The sequence below is a fragment of the Dermochelys coriacea genome, chromosome 4 (genome assembly GCF_009764565.3).
Source record: "Dermochelys coriacea isolate rDerCor1 chromosome 4, rDerCor1.pri.v4, whole genome shotgun sequence".
Taxonomy (NCBI): Eukaryota; Metazoa; Chordata; order Testudines; family Dermochelyidae; genus Dermochelys; species Dermochelys coriacea.
Window position 1 is genome coordinate 52,264,678 of NC_050071.1, and position 24,468 is coordinate 52,289,145.

Sequence of the window (24,468 nt, forward strand, 5' to 3'; positions counted from 1 at the left end):
GATGTACAGTTCTAAAGCAAACACTATACTGCTATACTGCTGAGAGGCCCAAAGGAAACTGCCATCACAATACCATAGACTGAATAATGGGATTTTTTTTAAAGTTTATCTTGCCTACCACAGAAGCTGAGCAACAGAGTAGATGGCTCAGCATGCCCCAAGTAGAATGTAGATTGATTCATCAGAGTCACTGAAATGCCAGCACCTCTAAGTAAGAGCCTCTGCTATACAGAAGGACAATATTTGCTGGTGATTCCATTAGACAACAGAGCAGCAGAGAAAATGCTTTTAAAGACTGATCTTGCTGACAGGTGGAAACATATGTCCATGTGGCTCATAACAACAGCTGCTTAGCCTACATATGCAAACACTGTACTGGAATCTGTACATTACACAGTACTATGTATTTATGTCTCTAAGACCTAAATACATGAATATGCTCTTTTCAGTCTTGACCCTTTACACTGAAAAGGCCCCGGCTACAGTAGGAAATATAAATGTAAAAACAGATTAGCATACTCCTATCATCTTTAAACTACCTGGCAATTAGAGATGGTTAGAGAATTCACAACAAATAATTTATTTGGTTAATTTACCCCCTTTTTCCGTTCATTGATTGTTCACAGACTGATTTTTATGACTATGTTCCCTAGTTGTAACTTTTCAACCAATATTATGTGATTATGTGTGAAAAAAATTCAGTCTATGCATCACTTACTAATTTTACAGCTATTCCTTGGAGTATCTGAACTTCACAATTCAAGCTATGTGATTGGTCAGCTAAGTCATATGACATTGTTTCTATTTCCTGATAGGCTGACAAAGTTTAAAAATAAATTATTAAGGCTAGGATTATCTCAGGAGCCCAGGAGAGACCATTTACAGAACAACAAGGAGTCCAGTGGCACCTTAAAGACTAACAGATTTATTTGGGCATAAGCTTCGTGTGTAAAAAACCACTTCTTAACATTTAGAGAATGTGGCATCTTGTCACTGAAGACAATGCTGCTGCTGCCTATGAAACTGTGTTATTCGGTTGACAGGCCTTCAAAGCAATATTCATTTCCATTGGCACCTACACATGATGTTTGTATGATATTGCAACACTACTAGGCCTGCTTTTTTTGCCTCTATGACTTGTTCCAGAGTCCTAGTTTTGAATTTCTGGATCTTACTTCACTAAACAAAATTTCTCCATGGATTTTAAACATGAAACAAAAACTAAAGATGATAAGGCTGCTTAGGTTGTTAAAGATTTGGCCAGGTGACACTATGCTTTTGTAATGGGAAAGGGTGTGCTGAAGTATTATTATGATCACTGTCACACTGTCCTCCTTCTGCAAATCTGCTTACTCCTCTGCTGAAGCATAGGCCAGAATTATATCTTTTCAGGAGTTTTCAAAATGGTATTACTCAGAGTTAATTTTCAGAACTATGAGATGCAAAACCCTGAAAGTAGTCATTAACACAGTTCCTAGCCAGCTTCAGAGAGAGATAATTTCTTAGTAAACAAAACCAAAACTTAATACATACAAAATTATAGTAAATAGTTTTTGAACTACTTAGAAATAGCTTTTAAACAAAAGGTATTAGGCAGTAAATCTATTGGCGTTCTCTATACAGATTTCCCCATTTAGTTGCTGTTACATATAGTTTTTATAAATATATACACTTTTATACTTTGGTACACACATAGAGACACATTGTCTTATGACCTCGCAGAGATGATTTCTGTCTCCGTGGGCTGGCCTCAAAATTTCTCTTTGAGCCTGAAGGAAATGGCATCCTCTCAGTCTCCTCCCTACACTCCAGAATCTCGTCAGCAAAAACAGTCCAAAGATCTTTGCAGCCAGTAGCAATTACTGTCCCAGAGCCAACAAAATCCTCAAATTCCAGCCCAACTAGGAATGTACAGCCTGTATCCAAAAGAAATCCTGGTATTGGGATGCTGCTTCCAGAGTCACACATCCTTTGGCTCTGCATCAATCAATCACTGAGTCCACTTGACTGTCCACCTCCCATATTTATAACCTCTTCTCTTTGAGTTCCAACTAGCACAATTTTCAGAAGGTGAATATGTGGAATCTCCAAGACTGCTTGTCCTCAATGAAAACCTTTTAAACAGCTTCAGAAACAGCTACTGAGCATGCCTAGTAACTGCCACACCCTACTTCTGGGTGTTCCTGGGCTCTTTTATTACCTAAGTTGCCTTGCCCTGGTCTCTCCATACATTAAAGACTCAACTAACAATCTTATCTCCTCCCTACTGCTTCTCTCCCTTTATTTGGGTTAAAAAAATCAAATACTGCAATATAAGGATGAGGGTTATGCATTCCTTTGGAAAACTAGTACAATCGCACATACTCCATACAAACACCAACAGTGAGGAAGAATTTTGGCATGTTGTATTCCAACAAATGACCTTTTTCTGGAATTTATTCACCATTCCAAAATGATTTGCTATCTTCTTCAGGAGCAGTTGCTTGCGTCAAATACTCAAAAGTCAAGTTGTTTTGACTGGACACTGGTGGCCTGGTAGATTTCTACTCACTGATTGGGTAACTCAGCTTTCTTATGCGGATACTCACACTTACACATTCAAAACTTATTTTTCATCAATAGTCTATAATATTCACTTAAAATTCACTAATTTGATGAGCATTCCTGCCAGTAAACTATGCTAATATATTCACAGAAAGCAAACTCAAAGACAGCATGCAAACATAGTCGAAGCACATTTTTTAAAGTTATTTTTTTAACTATCCACCCAGGTCCACAATGATTAACTTACTAGCAAATATACAGAATTCAGAGATCCAATTTTATATAAAGCTGTAGCTGTCTTTGTTGGGGTGGAGAGGTAGCAGTGTGGAAAGATGACTTGATGGCCAGCTTAAGTGCACATAATGCAGCAACGAAGAAATCCCAGGCAGATAAGGAGTTAGCTTCTAGAAATCTCTACAGCTTTCTAACTAAAAATGAGACACAAAAAAATGTACCAGAAAAATAACTTGGCTCAGGTTTTAAGGAAGCATCATTTTTAAAAAGGAAACACTCTGCGCAGGTTTCTCACTAATGCTTTCAGTACAGTGGCTACTCAACTATTAGGGCACTTTCTGAAGATTAAAAAAAATCAGCCTCAGTTAAGGGTGCCTGATTTCCTAATGTATGATTTATCATCAGTTTAACGGAAGTAGAGGAATTGCCTCTAGTCCTCTTTTATTCTCATCTCCAGTTTTCTTCTTTGCTACCTGCCCCCTTCCCAACATGCTGATGGCAGAAAAATGGCATTTTGTTTTAGCTAGAGCAGTATTTTAAACCTTCATAGCTTAAGTGACAGGAAGGAAGCATTGCAGAAAAAGAGAAGTTTCTTTCTTGCCTTTGCTGTCTTCCAAAAGTATAACTCTACCAAGGACTAGTCAATTTCTGGTTCTGAAATTGTGCACACTATTAAACATCTGCATGGCATGCACCCTAAAGGCCCAATCTACTTCCCACTGAAATCAACAGGAGCTGGACCATTCCCTAATTCTGTATTGGGTTTATGTGAATTAAAAATATATACCCTTTTATCAGTGGTGAGGAAGGAATTAAGTAAGGCATTCCTCAAAGCATGAGAAAATCATAGTAGTTGGGGTAGGACGTCCAGACACCCAGTATTATTGGGACCATGCCCACATTAGGGGCTTTGTCTTATATAGGTAACCATTCCTCCCCCTCCCCACAACCCAGTTTTTCACACTTGTTATCTGGCCATCCTAAATTGGGAAAGAAATGTCCACCTAACAAGAGGAAAAATATTGAACTGCATTTTTGTATGGCACCTACCACAATGGGGCCCTGATCCCTCTTTGAGGCTTCTAGGCTCTCCTGGAATTTAAATAATAATAAAAATGATACTGCGGCTAGCAATTGTGGTAAATCACAGCACTCCAAAAAGCTGCCAATTGTTAAATATTGAATGCTTCCCCATCAGTTAAAAAAATCATAAGAAATTGGACAGCAAAAGATGTGGGAATGACCTTTCTCTCCCTCCCTACTGTTTTAACAGACGTTAAGCACAAGTACTTATATTAATTAAACAGGGAGGGGAGCACAACCCCTCACAACCACTATATTTCTGGCCTCTGAAGCCAAAAGCATCACAGTGCTTAAATAATTGAACTGTCTTACCTTATGCAGTCAAGCTAAATTCCAACAGGAGTAATTAATCTTCATGTGGGTCTTTATCCCCTGCCTTGTGTATACTTGTACTCTTAACCAAAGAAAAGCAATTCCACGTGTTGCCTGTTTCTTTCTGAAAGAAAAAGTGGGGAAAGAATAACTTGTCGTTTAAATTAGATCACTGGATCACTTCAGGAAATGCATCAACACATTTATACATTTATAAAACGGGTAATAAGGTATGGTGGGATGGAAGATAATAGACTTATGTATCCCTGTATTTTTAATAATTTTGAAATCAAACAGCTCTCAATTTGTCCTTTTCTAGTATTATTCTGAATATTTCTTAGCACACATTTCTGCATTAATGCTGCTTTACATCTACAAACCAAAATAAATAAAGAATACAGAATAATCTAAATGCTTAACCCATCAGGAAAGCCTTTGCTGCTGAGTGTGACAGCCATCAGGAAATCCACGACCCTATTGTTCTTGACTACTTGGCTTCTCACAACTCTAACCTGGCACAATAGGCTCCTTTTAACTTTTACTTTCCCTGAGAAAATATGAATCATAAACTTTCATGAGTTAAGAGGCACCCAAAGTAGCACTACTTGTGAGGTTGGAGCAGGGAGAAGCAACAGCTTTTAAACTTGCCACTCCGGCCTTGAACCATACCTCCCACCGCTCCTCATAGCCAGCCTTGCTTTCATTATTGTTATACTGTTATAAAAGTTAAATCTGGAGCACAGGACACTCCCAATTTAGCATTTTTAAAAACATCCCAGCTGCCTGTTTGGAGCTTCAAGAAACAGAAGAGGAAAGGGGGCAGCAGACTATAAAAAGAGATCTACATGAGGAAGAGAAAAAAATATTAAATTTTCCACCACCAAAGGTGTATACTAATGGACCAGTAAAATATGCCCTGGAGTATCTTAATGCTTTAATATTAAATGCTATGCGCCATGAGCGTCAAAGCCTGTACACTGTAACAAAGCCTCCCCCCAGCCTGACCAATGCCCTGGTGCTTAGCTTTACTCATTTTTCATATTTTCCATTAAGGAGCCCCTTGAAATACAGACCTTTTTCCAAAGTGCATTGCTGCCCTCTAGAGTTTTAATAAAGAAAGATCTTTTCCAACAAGTACACAAAAACAGTTGAGAATCATCCCTTGTATCCAGTAGCTTTGATCAGATTTCTGTAGTTTGTCTTGTATTAATTCTCTGGACTGAAAGACCCTTAACAAAGAGCGGTTGTCTGGTTCAGCCGGGTTAACTGATAATCATTATGGCATCCTATCCAAATATATGACCTGCACTTTGCTTACAAAACAAACAGGGATTTTTCTTGAGTGTGGGAAGCTTCCCCTTTATAAATTAAACCATCTCTCCCAGCAGACACCCAAAATAAGCAATGTTTCATATAACCTTTAAAATCCTATTTGGGAGGCTCACTCAAAAGACATTTACTGAAAAGCCAAGCTCAAGGAAATCAATGTTTGGGTCTGACAGCCATTCGTCTACCAGACAAATGTATTTGGTTTTACACCATTTTTTAATCTTGATCCTGGGAATAGACCTTACACTGACACCCCTGAAAATAATATTACTGGTGATGTGTCACATCAGCAGGTCCTTTTTATTGTTGGATAAAATCTGGGCTATAGTTTGATGATAGTAAATTATTTGAGTAATTTTATGGAAAAAAAAAGAGCAGAACTGGAGTGAGTATTGTTAAAATGCTGCCTGCTAGAGCTCCCTTGTTGATCACCTATAAAGACATAATGTACAATTTATAAAGGGCTTTCTTTTTCTATTGCAAAGGGTTCCTAGTCATCAGCTTTCCTCAGCTTAAAAGATGCAGCAACACAAATACAGCCGACTGCCTTTTACTTTTACTTTTAAAAAATAATAATAATATCTTCTAACAACCTCCAGGGGAAAAAACAATCCTGTGATTTCCAAACTGTTTTCTTTCACCAATGAAAGTCTGACCAAAAAATATCCCTACAGATGGATTTAGACCACAAAATATAATACAGGTGTGGATTTCAAAACACCTTCCCTCTCTACAAAAGAGTGTCAGGGGTGATCAGATGTGGTATTTCTATTCATCCCAGTATAGATTTAGAGGACAGGATCAAAATTCAGGTCTGGATTCAGTCTTGGATTCTACTCTAAACTCACCAGAGCTCAGAGTTATTCAGATTTGGTGGTTTGGTTCAGAGCCATCTCTTTAAAAAAAAAATGTCCACAGAAGTAAAAATTCCAATCAGACAGCACCTGACTCTTTTTCATTCTGACTGAATAGTATGTAACAGCCACCTCCCCATAATCCCATCTACCCTGGAGCTTATTGCTTAGTTCTTTCTTCATTCTGTAGACATTGTTAACTCCTTCCTGTCCCCCGTGGTAGTCTAAAGATAATGGACCAGATCCTCAGATGGTGTTAATAAATTGACTTCAGCATAACTATGCCAATTTACACAAGGTGGGAATCTAGCCCAGTGTCTCTTGCCAAAAAGAAGCTACAATATCAAGGAAACAAAGCTCCCTAATATCCTGATCAGGGTGAGTACCTACATCCCCTTTCACTAGTTCCTTATTTCTTTTCTATTCCACTTTTGTTTGACGTAGAAGTTGTGTATGTTTTTTGAGGAAGAAGACAATATGAAGGTTCTAATTTTCTTTTGATACACAATCTCAGGTTTCCTTAATATTATTTACATAGCAACATGTAGCAATGGCTCTGCATTGGTGTCTGGGTTTTATCCAACACCCATCACCACAGCACCTGTGCACTTATCAAGCATTAAGTGAAGGATATAATGGATTCTCACTCCTTCAACATTGATTAGATTTTAGTAGGTACATTTGTGCCAAGACCATTATCAGGCCCCTTTCCCAAAGAGTTTATTGTCTAATTGCACAGTTGAGTATGATACAAACTGAAATCAGTGTAAAGTTACTTCAATGGGACTATTTACTATCTTTTTATGTCAAATGACTGTTTATGATGTATGATAGGCTAGACAAACCCCACACTGTACAGTGCAAGAAGAGGCTGATGGTCTGTTCAAGCGACTGGTGTTGAAGCCTGGATGCATAGCCCTTCACACTGAGGGAGTAGAAAGACAGGAGCTTCAGAGCTTGACTGTTCTAGCAAAGGGATCTTGGGTCTGCAACAGAGAGGCCTGAGGGGGTGGGCTGAGCAGCACTGAATTAGGAGCCCTATCAGCTCATCCAAGATTGGGGATAATGCTTAGGCTCAACTTTATGTTGTCTTATTGTTAATTTACTTGTTCGTGTAGTGGGCCCTTCATGAAGAGACTTCCTCCCAGCCTTTATAGCCCTGACTAATAAGGCTGACACTTGCTGCCCCTTACCAGGCAGATACAGGGCTATCTACCCAGCCCCAATCCATTCCCCTTGATTGGGGCTAGAGTGGTAGGAGCTGATTAAGTGCTTCTCCCTCACTATGGTTTCCACACCCCATGAAATACAGAATCTTGTCGAGAGGTAGTGAACACATGAGTTGATCTGATAGATCCTTGTCTGGTGGAAGTAGGGTGACCAGATGTCCCAATTTTACAGGGACAGTCCTGATTTTGGGGGATTTCTCTTACATAGGCACCTATTACCCCCCACCTCCATCCTGATCTTTTTACACTTGCTATCTGGTCACCCTAGGTGAAAGAGGTGATGTCTCCTTACAAGCTGAAGGGAGAAGAAAGTAATTTTTTACCACTGGTGTTAATGATGCATCCAAAGCTAGTAATTATTTGAACTGGACAATCTGACTTCATAACATTTTGTTAAGTCTGGGTTTGTGTCTATGAAGGAAAGGGTGGACATTATTCTACTACTTTGAAGCATTTCCATCTTCTGATTAGCATCACTTCAGTCTTGCACAGGTTCAGTTTGAGGCAGCTGTACTTCATTCAGGAGTCAGACCCTAGGCACAGTATTTGTGGAAAGTGGAGTCTAACTTTCCAGGCTCAAAAGCTATCATTTGGCATGGGCAAATGAGGGAATGGAAGGTCTGGCTGGGGCTATCTGAACATTTAATCCTGAACATTATAGACCAGAGATTTCATTCTGCATATTACTACTTTTCAGCAGCTATAATTGATCCAAAAATTGTGAATTTTTTAAAACATTGAGTTCAATATAAATATTTTAAGATATATCATATAGATATATATTACCTGTACAGTAGTAGCAATGGGACAAATATTGATTTGATAGCATTACGGGCAGAAGCCTTTTTATAATTGTGATATTAAAGTATGCTCACTAATGGTCATTCCCAGTAAAGCTTTTTGTTCTCTTTACTTAATTTAAATTTTTGCTTGGTTAGTACAATTTTTAAAATACTTAAATCTCTCCCTCCCCTTTCAAAGTTTTTATGAGATGTATGACCTTTCATAGAAATACTGTACAGTTAAATTTGCCTTCAGCAGTACCACAAATCACAAGCAAAAAAAAACAAGTACATCATGCTGAGCATACAAGGACTAGAATTCTTTGCCATACTTCAGCCTGGACTCCATTGAAAACAACTGTTGGAGTTGAAAAACAGAGGAGAGGGTTTCTTTTAAATTATTCTTTTTTTAAAAAGGCCAATTTTCCAGATTGTCTCCAGATGGTGGAATTTTATAGCCAAATTACCTATTCCCTTGACTAGAGGATATTGCAGTGGGTTTTTTTCACAAAACTCTGGTATTTGCAAAATGCCAGACTGCATCTGAGGGGAATGATCCAGTCAACAGAAATTCTTGTTTATTTAAGATTGTATTATGCTAAAGAATTAAGGCCCAATGTGTAAATTGTTCCATGTCAGAAGACTCCATTAGGGTAGCTTGTAGAATTCAGGTCTCAAATCCCCATCCACCCCTCGTTCCCTCTACCCATTCAATCTCTTCATTTTTACATCACTTCAAACCAGCAAAAACAAAGAGTTCTTTCTATTGGTACCTCTACAAAGATTCAAAATGTTTAGATAACAATTTTACATTAGCAAGTATGGTAGCACTCTAACCCCACCAAAAAGAGGGAGCTATCAAGTAACGCCCAGGCCTTTTCAAAAAGCTAATAGTAAAATTTCTAAAAATACTCTTTCTCCAGAGCAACATCCTGTATCTTGGACACTAAATGTCACTTGCAATAAGTTTTTCTTAGCATACAACATTCCATTTTGCATCAGAGGCTTCCACTTATTCTTTGGTGGTTCAAAAGGATTTAGACATAGGTGAAGTGGGTAGGTACCTAGGGAACTATAACTAAGGAGATAATACGAAGACTGCTATGGTCACTCATCAATAGGTCACTATAAGATACTTTAACCAACTATGGCGTTTATGCTGCCTTAATCCTACTCCCAAAGGAAGCTTCATTTACTCCTTAGGTTTTGTCTCCACTTACTGTGGATCGATGCTGCGGCGATCAATCCACTGGGGCGATTTAGCGGGTCTAGTGAAGGCTCACTAAATCGACTGCTGATTGCTCTCCCATCAACTCTGCTACTCCACTTGAATGAGAAGCATAAGGTAAGTCAAAGGAAGAGTTTCTCCCGTTAACATAGCGCAATGCAGACACTGCAATAAGTCGACCTAAGGTACGTCAATTCCAGCTACGTTATTGCATAACTTAAGTCAGCTTATCCCCGTAGTTTAGACCTGCCCTTTGTCATATGCAAATGGAGATACCTTTAAGTCTCTAGAATTATTTGTTTCAAATACTACTGTAGAATCACCGCTAATGCTGCTGGACCAAAGCATTCTGAGAGGTGTTGGGAACTCAAGAGCGTATATATCTATATATCATGTTACTGATAAGGAAATGATACAGCTAAAACAGGGTATTACCCAGGTTGGAAGAAAGAAGGCAGGGGAGCAATGGAATGGTCAGTGACTGCTTAACTGGGTCAGTCATAAAATTTTTACTTTAGCTTAGGGCAACAAAGTCACACTGCTGTTGCCTTGTAGTAGCTAGATGTTAGCATTCTCAGTTTTAATACGGATGTACTAGTGAAACACCCAACTACACAGATTACTGTCAACAAGATTGCATGACAGGTCAGAGAAATCAACACCTTCTATGCCCAAAACAGAACAGGCTGTCTGGAATATAAAGAAAATACTGTACACAGTCAAATGATAAGGAGGAATGAAAAATGAAACGCTCTCACCCGTAACAGTTTCCTAACCGATTGGTGTATTGTACCACGTTCACTACTTTTATTTGTTATGAGTGGCACCTCACCAGCATAGGACACAATAATGATCTCTTTGAATTCAATGGAACCAAGAAGTAAAACTCCTATTGATGTGAATAGAAGCAGGATTGAGGCCACAAGTCATTTCAAATCGTATAGTAAATATAGACTACAAAACTGAAAAAAATATTGCAAGAGAGACTATAATGACAGTTTTGTATCCACACTGTCCATTCATCCAACAGGGATTTTTTTCATCTACTGTAGCCTGTAAATAGGATTCGCAGATAACTGGTCTCTTTAGAGATACTTCTGCACCTAAATGACCACCATAGTAAGAGAAAAGTTATAGAGGACTAAAATAGCACAACACAAGGACAATTAGACTCCTTCCCAGTGATTAAAAGTGATGAATGCTGTGGGAGGTAATGAAGTGGAGTTAACTATTAGCAAATTTCTCCTTCATTCATACAGTACCTCTAAGCCTTCAAAGACTCTCATGGGTGACATTGTGCTTTTGTAATGCGTGACAGGCACAAAAGGAGAAAAACACCACAGAAGAGCAAAGGAGACAGCTTGAAATTATGTGGGATTAATATATATTAATAAGTGTAAGGCTTTATATTGCCATCGTTTCAAGATTCAGCATTTCTAGTGTCCATAAATTACAGTAATGCACAGTCAGAAAACAGCAGGCTGAGTGACGAAAGTAAACGTGGCCATCACAGAAGCAACATAGCTTGTAATTGAGTATGGTTGAGAGGTAAATCCTCATCCATCCACCCCCTCTGGGAAAAAAAAAATCACATTAAAAGAGCCCTCTTCCTTTTAACTGATACAATATCTGCCCTACCAATATGCAAAGAAATACTTTTATAATCAGGAAAAAATCAGAAAAATTTTCAAGAGTCATTTCATCCTGTTTTAAAATCCCCTTAAAAATTCTGAAGGAAATGTTTGTTTACAGTATTTTAAATTTCTCTACCAGGAAAGGAGTTTAAGTTCAAATATAACTGTGGGGGAGGGAATAGGGAAGATGATGGCGGGTCGGGGGGGAGAGAAATGAAGGAAAGGCAGTCATACAAACAAATCATCCATCTTTTTGGCTCTGCTTTGCCAGCAGAAATAAGGCAATGCAAAAGCCTTATGTCCTGTACAACCTTCCAAGTACAGAATCAGTATAGCACATCCTCTCTGTCACTAAGATGCAGGAAAAGATCAATTTCTTGAATCTGTTGGAACAATAAATAGATAATGTACTATCAATCCTATTAGGGATTAAAGAGAAAGAAATTACTTATAGTCATCACTGGTGTGTTGCCAATATTCATAGAAATACATTTTTTAATTAACAGAGTATAAACATTAGTAACTGAAATCTTCATGATCTTCACAGAAAAGATCAGTACATCTTATGCAAAAGACTCTTGTTCATTAATAATCTGAGGCTGGCCCAACAATCTAGTGGTAGCATCAGTGTCCATGCTGGGGATCCAAAAATAGTTATCAGACCCCAGGCCTGGCTCAGTATGTTGGGATAAACAGTTTTGAAATAGGAACTTGCTGATGGGTTTACAGAAATCAAAGAAAAGATTAGATAGAAAATCACTCCTGTATTAGGTCTTCTAGTCTCCCCTCTTCCTCCAGCAATAGGGAAGAAAATGTACTCTAACATATATTTTCCACTGTTTTTTTGCAGTACAGTTTTAAATCTTTCGTGCAAATCTTTGGCACCTGTCACTTCCATCTCACTCTCAGTGATATTCCTGATATTCAGCCTTTTCTTAATTTCAACCCATAACTCCCAGTCTGAACACCATTTTCCCTGGTGTTTACACCCTTCCTGCGTTTGTAGCCAGTTATCACATGCCCTTCCTTTGATTGAGCACTTAGCCAAAATTTGGCTCCCATTGTAAATCAGTCCCTGCAGCCCCTTAATCATTTTTGTTCCAGCAGGAGCTGCACACAGCCCTTCTCAGCTGAAACTAGTGTTGCCATGACATTGTGCCCAGCTGTGAAGATGGAAACTTGAAAACTAAAAGGTGGTAATGGAGGGATGCCTGAGGACCCCTCAGAAAAATCATAATCTAAATAAATTCCAGGTGAAAAGACAGAGATTTTGAACTGCAGTCCCTCTCTTCCCTTTTCTTGATTAAAAAATGGGCCCATCATTTTTAAAAACTCCTTCTCCCACCCCAAAAAAAAACTGGAGACCAGAAGAAGATATGAAAAGGCAGAGGATAAACTGCACCCTATGGTCCAGACAAATCCATACAAATTTGCCATGTGAGCTTCAACCAGCATGTATAGTTTCAGTAAGGGCAAATGCTCTGTGTAAGAAAGAGGCAATTATTTACTTACATTCTGTAAACACAGTCTCCTTTGTGGCTTTTGAAGAGCAAATTGCCTATGACCAACATAACTGGCTTAGATGTGAAAGATTTCCATTATGTGTAACACAGAGTTTGTGGCAGCTGGTGGCATCAGCAGAATCAGGTAGACACCAGTAAAAATATGGTAACTAGCAGGCATTTGAGATGAAACACTCCCCTAAGGGTTGGTCTACACACAAAGTTGTACCATTTTAACCATACCAGTACAGTTAAAGCAGTTCAGCCCTCCTTCCCTGCCCGCATCCCATCCCCCCAAGTATGGATGCAGTTATACTGGTATGAAGGTGTTTATATAGGTATAACTCATTCTTGCATGGAATATTTTGGGTTTAAAAAAATAATCACATCCCTAGCCAGAATAGCTATACCTACATAAAAACTGCATATAGACCAGGCCTAATTCAGATGTGAATGTGTAGAGACAGATACTACTACTACATACCAGGCCATATGCACCACTTTATGCCCTCAATCCTACCCATGCTGCTATTGGGAACTTAGGGAAGCACCTTTTTTCCTGAAATTTACACATAGTTGTCTCTAAAAGAGTGCAATTTATACCCCCTTTTAATGGTTTCAGCTAAAGCCAATTGAAGTGAATTGAAAGACAACCAATAACTTCAGTAGGCTTTGACTCAGGCCCTAACTGTACACCACCCACCAGACATGACGACTGGTCCTATATATGTCTCTGGGACAAACTTAAATTGAGACGAGGAAAGGGAAGACAAGAGCAAGCCTATGTAGATAACTGACTGTATGTTAAATGGGCTTCAATATATTTTAGAAGAAACACACATTCCAGTAGTTGTTTTCAATCAATAAATAACACAGAGGTTGAATTGCAACCTCATTACTGCCCCCCAGCTGAGGTGGAATTATCTTTTGGCCTCAAGGTTACTTGCAAACTAAAAGTTACATTTACAGAAACATCTATTTGCCAGCCTTTTATTTTTCCTTTATTTCCATTACAGGCAGCAACAAAATTTGACACCCACAAGGACCATTCTCAGCAGGGCATTATATATCACAGCATAGAAATCCATAAATGACAAATTATCCCTGATAGCACTGTGTCTCTGCTGACCTGCTCAAGGTTTAAAGGCGGCTGGCAATTAAATGTCATGGCTACAGATCTGTTAAAGGCTTAGGGTGGGCTGTATTTATATCAATCGAAGGGAATTGAACCAAACTGAGTTTTGTAGGTGTATTTCTCAACTGAATTCAAATAGTACTCATTCTTTTATTTCTCTTATTGAAATGATCTTTCCAGCTCTCTCTTTATGTTTCATTGCTTAACTATTCGAGTTCTAATTTGCACTGGCAATTGCTTGTGTAAATTAAGTACATTACTTTAAAAAATGCAATCTGCCAGGGACTGAGAAAGTAGAATGATATTGCATGCCATGACTCTACAATATTTATGGATTTGTAAACAGAACTGTGCTACAGCGTATTATAAGGAGCTGGTGACTGATTGATCCTACAGAAAATAAATGCAACTGACCTTTAATATTGCTTTTTTTAAAACGTTGTGTACATTTAAAGGTAATAGAGTTGCTTTTTCTGCCTGTTCTTTTAGTTATTACTTTGAAATATTGATTTTTAAAAGTTGTAATAAAACCACCACTCCAACTCCTTTTGATCAAGTGCACACCTGGCTACAGTATATGGAAAAATTCATATGCATAAAGTTGCACAATGTCCTTCCCCATGACCCCTTACTCATATGCAGTAGCCAGGCATAATTGCAGGCAATGCATTTCAAACATAAGAATTGCTCTCTCTCAGTGTTCATGTGTTTGGATGGCCAGGCCCTCTGCAACCAGCAATGGTTCGCAGGGTCAGCTATGCAGAGGGAAGTATACTGTATCCCCTAATACAGGTGCAGCTGAGGGCCTACCCCTGGAGCTCTGGGATTGACTGTCCCTTCCTGAAGTGCAAAGCCCCCGGCTTTCACAGCAGGAACAGTCAGATGTACAAAATACCGTGAGGGATACCTGAACAGAGCTATCATTCAGCATACTGTATGCAAATAGTGCAGCAGCCTAGAGCCTGGAAGAGAAACAGTGAGATTTGGTGTACTCTCTTTGAGCAACACCTAAGGGCAGGGGTGAGGAGAGGACTGTTGTAAGATTACAAAGACACAGTGAGAGGGAAGCAGAGGCCTGTTGTGGTCACAGAAACAGTGTGGGCAACCAGCAATAGAGACTGGGGAGAGGAGGAGAAAGTCCTAAAATTTTAAATAGTTGGTTGGCTATAGATAAAACCCCAAACTTTAGAGGGCCTATCAAACCAAGCCTCTGAGTTTACTAAGGCTCATTCCCTGTTAATGATATGGTTGGGTCTGTAGCATGCACAAGTGTGCATGGGAGACCAGGCTGAAAATTTTCACTGGTTATCATCATCATTGTGTTATCAACCAGAATTTGTAGTCAGGTCCCAAGAAATGAAAGCCCAATTCTCTAATTAACTGTCACCTAGCCCTGTTTTAATACAGTCTTCTCTTGCCTAAATGTAATGGTTAGCTATAGAAAAGCAGCCCGTGTGAAAAAAATACCTCAAACATTAAAACTGTGTAATCTTTTAATATAATTACCTTTGGGTTGTATTGTACCCTTCTCAAAATTGAGGTGCATTATGTCACAGCCACAGAATAAAACAGCACCATTGGTCTGGTGAAACTATAGATTCCCGCACACACATTATTCATGTGTCTCTGCACTTTTAGATCAAAATAACCAATATCTTATGGTCCTTTATTTAACTTTCCACGGTCATAAAAAAAATGCCCAGCCACATAAGTAAGTGAAGCAGTCTCAGTATTAACTCTGACATTTCCTGGATTTTTTTCTCAGCACCCACATGCTGAATATTAGTAGTTGGATTTTCAAAAAGCACTCGATGGCCAATCTCTGCTCCTACTGAAGTCAATAGGAGTTTCACTGTTGAGGTCAATGGAAGCAGAGTTAACCCAACACTGAGCACTTTGGAAAATCCCACCTTGAATGTAGTTTTCCTGTACTGCTATTTAATTTTGAAGATAATGTACATAAGTCTAAAAAGAGAAAATAATTCATATACTGTGCAATTAGTTGATACACAAAGATCTCAGATGCTACAGCCTGTGTGTTATGATCAGCATTCATACCATCCTTATTAATTAAATACAGTGATAAATTTTGCAAGTCAGTTTCTCATATCTTTGGTCAGAAAAAAAACAAAGCATGTTTATGTATGGATTTCAAGTGCCTATTTGTGGATGACATAATTTAAACACAAAAGAACTATGCCCTTGAATATAAACATGATCAGATTCCAGTGCCTGCACTACTCACAGAAAACAACCTGGGGAAGGATTACTGAAGTTTACAAAATTTTCAATCAAGTTCAGTTTTATTTAACCCTGTGCATCTCTCATTTAAACTGCTGACAATATCATACAAGAATACATTACGAAGCCCTGAATACCTGATTCAAAAATCAATTACATTGTAGAAAGTCAAAACTCTGACGTCACATTGTCATTCGCTTTTAAAAACTTGGTTATTTCTACACAAAAAGCTGAGCTTAAATTCTGTTACAGTTGTGAAATAAACAAAATGGGTGAATGCATTCAGATAAAATAAAAATTAGCTCAAACGTGAGACTGAACTAAACCTGAACCTATGCACACAGTAAGCTAAAGAAAAGTTTAGACAAATCCTTTTTTTCAGTCTCTAAGACACCTGTAGCAAAGTTGCCACTCCAACATACCTCTTTGTAGCCAGATGTAGTTATACTACTGCCTTAGTTTCTGCCACTGTCCTTAGAGCTATTCTGGCCATAGGAGCAACCTGGCCCTCCACCAGAGTCCAACTACTTCCGGGACTTCAGAGTCTTTTATCAAAGTCCAACCAAAAATATGAAATAAACAAACCTTCAGTCCAGTCAGGCTCAGGGGGCTGACTGCCTCTCAGTTGCACCTCACATGCTAAGGTCTTTCCCTACACCTCCTCCCAGGCTCCTGTGCCTCCACAGTCCAGGGTGAGAACACTCCTCCCCTTACTCAGGGATGCAGACAGGCTGAAGTTCATCGGTGTTCCTGCCTCCAGCTCATCCTGGAAGAAAACTCTCTCAAGGTCTCAGCACGATTTGGCAATCTCAGCTGAGTCAACAGCTCTCTTCATATTGTATGAGTTCTAGATTGCACCTTGCATTACGAAAACAATTAATTTGAAGGCCTTGTGACCTAGGGAAGGACAAGAACTTGCACTATTTTTTAAATAGTCAGGTAAAATCCTGTAGAGAAAGTGAGAAACCTGCTGAGACATCTCTAAGTCCCAGATGCAACAGGATACCTGTCAGATGGTTGGAAGCCAGGGGGTTGTTTTGCAAGCAGACAGAGCAGGGGAATCAAAAGTCCTGTTGGTTGATGAGCAAATGAAACTGGAGATTAAGGAGCCTGTGGTGGGCAAGATGCAGGAAGATAAAACAAGGGGGTGAACTTCAGAGAAAACAAGGGTAGGCTAAAGGAAAGGTTAGGAGGACAGGGTCTGATTGTAGAGTCATAGAGTTTAAGGCCAGAAGGGATGACTAGATTATCTAGTGTGACCTTCTATAGATCACAGGCCAGCACTACCCCAAGCATCTGTCCATTAAACCCAACAACGGAAATGGGACCCACAGGAGACTAGACTATGTGCCACAGGCCAAGGTAATTCAGTGCCCAAGTTCACTGGCCCTGCAGAGAAATGATTAAATGAGATATACCCAGATAATCCTGGCAAGTGACCTGAACCTATATGCTGCAGAGGACCCCAAGGTCACGGCCAGTTGGAACTAGGAAAAAATTCCTTCCCTACCCCACATATGGCAATCAGATAGATGCTGAGCATCTACCAGTCAGCCATTGGGAGATTGGGCGTATGAAACAGATTTTAAGTTTGCTCATCATTATTAGGGTCACTTGGAGTTAATCCTTTGAAAACTAAGTGCATGCCACTTGACAACTGTAATATCCAGAGTTAAGAGGTCTCCACTGGAAAGGGCTGTGCAAGTGAGGAGAGAGGATTTCTGTCCAAAACCCCAGCTTCCTTTACCTGTCAGGAAGTCTAGACCTTTGCATTTACTTTGATTAATTTCCTGCCTCTGAAATGTGCAGACTTTTATTCAAATCCTCTGGGCCTGATCCTGAAGGCTGCTGAGAAACCACAACTCCCATTGAAGATAAATATCTGATTGGTCTCTGCTTAGTTGTGGATTTGAAATTAATATCAGACTGGAAACTTGTTTCCATTACATGCTTATTATTCCAAGTAGATATGACATATAGGATATGTATCAAAGTGGTTGGACATGATCTAATTAAAATCTATCACCTGAGAGAGGAGATGGGACTTGCATCAAACTGTAGTTGTCAGACTGACTCTTGTAGAACAATGAGGAAAATAAATACCATGGTCAAGGACTGTCTACTGAGAACACCCTGCCACCTACCCTCAGAATCTTAAACCTAGAGCAGAGATGGGCAAACTACAGCCCACAGGCCATATCCGGCCCGCAGGACCGTTCTGCCCAGCCCCTGAGCTCCCAGCCAGGGAGGCTAGCCCCTGGCCCCTCCCCCGCAGTGACGCCGCTGCATGGGTAGCATGGCTTACGCCTGCCCACCTCCCAGGCTTTCCAATGAGCCTGTCTTGCCGCTATGAGCGGCATGGCAAGGGGGTGGGGTGGCTTGGATAGGGGCAAGAGGTCAGATGGGGGGCAGTCAGGGGACAGGGGGCAGTTGGATGGCATGGAGGTTCAGGGGGGCAGGTCAGGAGACAGGGAGCGGGGGGTTGGATGGGGGTGGGGCACGGGGATCCCAGGAGGAGGCAGACAGGGAGCAGGGGGGTTAGATAGGGGGTGGAGTCCTGGGGGGGCAGTTAGGGACAGGGGTCCCGGGAGAGGTGGTCAGGGGACAAGGAGTGGGGGTCCCGGGGGGCCTGTTAGAGGGCGGGGGTGTGAATAGGGGTCGGAACAGTCGGGACAGGGAGTGGGGGGGATGAATAAGAGGTGGGATTCCAGGGGGGTGTGATTGGGGCGGGGGGTCCCGGGAGGGGGCGGTCAGGGGACAATGAGAAGGGGGGGGGTTGGATGAATCAGGAGTTCTGAGGGGGGCAGTCAGGGGACAGGAAGTGGGAGGGGTGGATAGGGGGCAGGGGGCAGGCTGTTTTCAGAGGCACAGCCTTCCCTACCTGGCCCTCCATACTCTTGGGCCAAAAAGTTTGCCCACCCCTGACCTAGAGGCTGTTAGTTTTACTGCCCCAGCACATACAGCATTAGTAAAGGCAGTCCATTCCACAACTAAGAAGAATTACCTTCATCTTTAGCATGAGATAAAGTCTATTTTTTAAAAAAAATACGCCTAAGATTTGTAACTAAAAAAACATATACAAAGGACTGGATCTGGATAGCTTTATTCTGAATTAAGGAAAGGTACAATGAAAAAAACCATGGGAAGAAAGGCTAAATAGTGTGGTGTGGATTGCACCCTCAGCAAGTTTGCAGATGACACTAAACTGAGAAAAGAGGTAGATACGCTGGAGGGTAGGGATAGGATACAGAGGGACCTAGACAAATTAGAGGATTGGGCCAAAAGAAATCTGATGAGGTTCAACAAGGACAAGTGCAGAGTCCTGCACTTAGGACAGAAGAATCCCATGCACCGCTACAGACTAGGGACTGAATGGCTAGGCAGCAGTTCTGCAGAAAAGGACCTAGGGGTTACAGTGGACGAGAAGCTGGATATGAGTCAACAGTGTGCCGTTGTTGCCAAGAAGGCCAATGGCATTTTGGGATGTATAAGTAAGGGCATTGCCAGCAGATCGAGGATTGAGCAGATTGTTCCCCTCTATTCTACATTGGTGAGGCCTCATCTGGAGTACTGTGTCCAGTTTTGGGCCCCACACTACAAGAAGGATGTGGAAAAATTGGAAAGAGTCCAGCGGAGGACAACAAAATGATTAGGGGACAGGAACACATGACTTATGAGGAGAGGCTGAGGGAACTGGAATTGTTTAGTCTGTGGAAGAGAAGAATGAGGGGGGGATTTGATAGCTGCTTTCAACTACCTGAAAGGGGGTTCCAAAGAGGATGGATCTAGACTGTTCTCAGTGGTAGCAGATGACCGAACAAGGAGTAATGGTCTCAAATTGCAGTGGGGGAGGTTTAGGTTGGATATTAGGAAAAACTTTTTCACTGGGAGGGTGGTGAAACACTGGAATGCATTACCTAGGGAGGTGGTGGAATCTCCTCCCTCAGAAGTTTTTAAGGTCAGGCTTGACAGAGCCCTGGCTGGGATGATTTAGTTGGGGATTGGTCCCACTTTGAGCAGGGGGTTGGACTAGATGAACTCCTGAGGTCCCTTCCAACCCTGATATTCTATGATTCTATGAATAATTAGAGTGCAAAGCAAAATGCAAAGTGCCCTCATCAGAGAAAGTCAGCTAGGCACATTTGGTTTTGTTTGCTATACTGTATTCACAGCTTATCGTTCGACTCGACTCTTTCCCAGCCCTTCAGTTTTGTTGATACTGTTGTCATACAGGTTGCAAAGTTCTCTGGTGATGGCCAGATGCTGCCCTTCAGTTCCATGATACTGTGTTATAAAAAGAAGGAAGTACTGGGCTGTGAATTAGCCACAATTGCATGCATGATAAGCTTACAACATCCCACTGTTCACCATGTTAATATTCCAGGCATACTAGATGTGAATTATTTCTTAGATTCCATTTTCCTCCTTGATGAACTTTAAAGCCTGAATGTAATTCCTTTCTTATAGACAACATTATATGCCTCATAACTGAATGAGAAATATGAACAAATAGAGAACGATTTACTAATTAATTAATTTACTAATTAGTCACCAGCATGAATGTGAGAAATACAACATGTGGCCACTCCCTTGCCTGGTGTCATGTTCTTACTCCTTGGCTACATCTATGCTACCAACTAGTGGTGGTAGTGGTGTGATTTCCCTGATTGTGTGTACATATACTCACGCTAGCTCTCATCAAGCTAGTGTGAGTGTAAATAGCAGTATAGCCATGGTAGCATGGATAATGGTAGCAGAGGCACAGCTGAACCATGCCAAGCACAAAATGGCCTCAAACTGGTTGGTAGGTACTCAGCATAACTCAGCCATGCCTCCAATGCCACTATAGTGACACCACTTTTATACTTGATACTTTTATACTTATACTAGCACAAGAATATGTAGATGAACAGGGGAGTCACAGCCCTAGCTCATAGTGTAGACATAGCCAAGTGATAAGAATGTGACATCAGACACGGAAGTAGCCCCATGTATTTTTCTGAAGCTATCACAGGGGGCTTTTTCTGATTTTGTTAGTGGATTGTGTATTCATGAAAGGTGCTGGAACAGCAGCCCTGGAATCATAGAATCATAGAATATCAGGGTTGGAAGGGACCCCAGAAGGTCATCTAGTCCAACCCCCTGCTCAAAGCAGGACCAAGTCCCAGTTAAATCATCCCAGCTAGGGCTTTGTCAAGCCTGACCTTAAAAACCTCTAAGGAAGGAGATTCTACCACCTCCCTAGGTAACGCATTCCAGTGTTTCACCACCCTCTTAGTGAAAAAGTTTTTCCTAATATCCAATCTAAACCTCCCCCATTGCAACTTGAGACCATTACTCCTCGTTCTGTCATCTGCTACCATTGAGAACAGTCTAGAGCCATCCTCTTTGAAACCCCCTTTCAGGTAGTTGAAAGCAGCTATCAAATCCCCCCTCATTCTTCTCTTCTGCAGACTAAACAATCCCAGCTCCCTCAGCCTCTCCTCATAAGTCATGTGCTCTAGACCCCTAATCATTTTCGTTGCCCTTCGTTGTACTCTTTCCAATTTATCCACATCCTTCCTGTAGTGTGGGGCCCAAAACTGGACACAGTACTCCAGATGAGGCCTCACCAGTGTCGAATAGAGGGGAACGATCACGTCCCTCGATCTGCTCGCTTTATTAAATTAAAGATTAAAGCTCTCAGTCTATGGAACAAAATGATATAGCACAGAAAGCAGCAATACTTCTCTATGCTGTGCTTCCAACGTGCTTTAGCTCCAGATATGTATGGACCATATCTAGAGATGAAGGGGTTCTGCCCTCTACATGCCCAGTAAGCCCTTGGCCTCTCTGGAAAGACTGACAGAAAATGTGCCAATAATCACAAATAGTAGTGGTGGTTTTCTGTGACGTGGACACTTGGTTGCTGGAACTGAACTTGGGGCTTGTGTACACAGTCAGTTGGTGCGCAGCAAGCCAGGGTGGGGATGTACAGCACTCTCGCCTGCCATGCACTAACTGGTTGTGTGGACACTGCTTCTGTGCTCTGCAAGTTATATAGTGCACTTTGACATACTGTTGTAACTTGTAGTGCGCAGCAGCATGGTCCACACAGCCAGTTAGTGTGTGATAAGCTAGTGAGCTGTACATTCACACCCTGGCTTGCTGCACATTAAGTGTTTGTGTGGACAAGCCCTAAGACAAAACTCCTATTACAAGGACATTCAAAAAAAAAACCCCATCAGATAGTAACAACACCTCTCAGATGTGTCATGAGAATAAAAATATTACAGTCAAATTTTTCAAATGTAGATGCCTGGAATTGGGAGAGGAAAGCAACATTCACAGGTGCTAGCACCTACCATGCCTTGAGGGATTTGTGAGTGAAAGTGGAGGTATTATAGGTTACGAAAGACAATAAATTGGAACACTTAAAAATGGGTCCACTCCCACACACTTTTGCAGATCTTATATACATACAAAAATTCAGATAGATACAAACCAATGATCCAATAACACACCAAGGAAATGGACTTGTGCCTCAGATCCCTAACACACAAGCTAGCACAGAGCTCTGACCACACCCTTCACTGCTCTGACCAAGTAAGCACACACGCGCACTTGATTAAATGGTTTCTTACAACTGGTGGATTGTAACAGGTGTAACAGAAGATGAAGAGCAGGACATTTAGGGTGACCAGATAGCAAGTGTGAAAAATCAGGAAAGGAGGTAGGGGGCAATAGTTGCCTATATAAGACAAAGCCCTGAATATTGGGACTGTCCCTATAAAATCGGGACATCTGTTCACGCTAAGTACATTCTAAAAATGCACTTGATGGATGTATCGAGTACTTCCATATGCAAAGCAGGAGACTTAACAACGTATTTCCCATTCCTCTGGCTAGAGGCAGCACATTGACGTTATTAATCAAATGAAACACACAAAGATATGTAACTGCTATAGAAACAATTTCATAATCACATATGCTGGATAGTTGCAGAAGAGTGATTGTAGGGAAAGAAGTGGAAAACAGAAACCACTAAATTCAAGTTCAGGTAGCTATGTTGATATTGGGCAAAAAATTTCAGTCAATAGTAAATTCACCAAAAAAAATGCAGTTTCAGGCTGACAAACTCTGCAAATTTGGGTCAAATTTGGTGAATGCTTTCAGCTGAATAAAAACTCAAAAAAATTGCAGCTGTTCATTTCGAAATATCATTTTTGAAGTGACCCATCTCATTTTGAACACGTTTTTGAAATGACATTTGCAATGCTTCATTTGATCCAAAACACAATTTTTCAGTTTTTCTTGTTGGCAAGAAATTTTTTGTTTGTTTGTTTGGCAACTGAACCAAAAAAGTCAGTCAGTTATTAGCTCAGCTCTAGTTTACAGTATAGAATGGGGTAAGGACATTAAATGATACATTGCCGGGCCCAAAATGAGAAAGGTGATGGCACCCTTCACAAATTGACTGCATCTGCACATGCAATTACTGTGGTGATGATACAGAATGAAAGACAATTAATTCAGCCCATGCACTTGTACTATGCACAATGTACTATATGAAATATAATTCTTTTTGAGATGTGGAATAGATAACAGTTCCCCAAACCACCTTGGCTGGGGTTCGGACACTGAGGCAATTAATTGAACATAGAAACCAGGGCCCATGACTGCACCCCTTGTAAATAAGACTTTATCTCCATATTAACTTACTTGTTTCTGTGTCTGTGATAGAGAAAATTGGATGTTCAGTTTGCTAAATAGATGGTGATAATTATCTTAAAATTCCCCAGGCCTGTTCCCTGCCAAGCTTTCCCTAAATACTCCTAACTATCACACTGAAAAAAATAAAAACCAAATGGTCATCCAATCAGGGAGCAGACATACCTGTATGTGACTTAGGTAATCCACACAGCTCAAAGAGTAAATTCCAAGCATCAAATTCACTATCAGTGTTCATTTGAGGGTAATAATCCACCAGCTAAAGATGGTCAACCAGAAGATTTGAATAATTACAAAGAGAGTGATCAAATCTGTAAAAATCATTATCTGTTTTTGGATAATTCAAGAACAGGAAAATGGACTGAATCTAAAGAATACATTTTTTCAAGATGAAATGTTTCGCCAAACCTATGTATAAATATTTTTCCCCCCCGTGATAGTTCATGTCCAGACAAAGCATGTTACAAATAAAGAAAGTATAAAAATACAGGAAGGAAGGGAGGGGAAACACAACTTTGTGGTGTTATACTTGGGAAATAATTTGAGTTTATCCCGATTTTAAAGGGGTCTTCTACAGAAAGCAACAAAAGTCCCTTTTTCTGTGGGAACTGCCCTTTTAGGAAAGGTGTGGCAAAGCCATCTGCTGCTTTA

The 24,468-nt window shown here is 40.5% G+C and overlaps 1 long non-coding RNA gene across 1 annotated transcript in view; it reads right to left on the minus strand.

Moving 5' to 3' along the window:
- LOC122459958 overlaps positions 1-24,076 on the minus strand; it is a 32,934-nt gene extending 8,858 nt beyond the window's left edge. Inside the window, exons 1-2 of the long non-coding RNA XR_006280951.1 lie at positions 23,983-24,076; positions 4,174-4,297 (exon numbers count right to left, since the gene is read on the minus strand). This is a non-coding gene — a long non-coding RNA (uncharacterized LOC122459958). The remainder of the gene's footprint in view (positions 1-4,173; positions 4,298-23,982) is intronic.
- Positions 24,077-24,468: the final 392 nt, after the last annotated feature.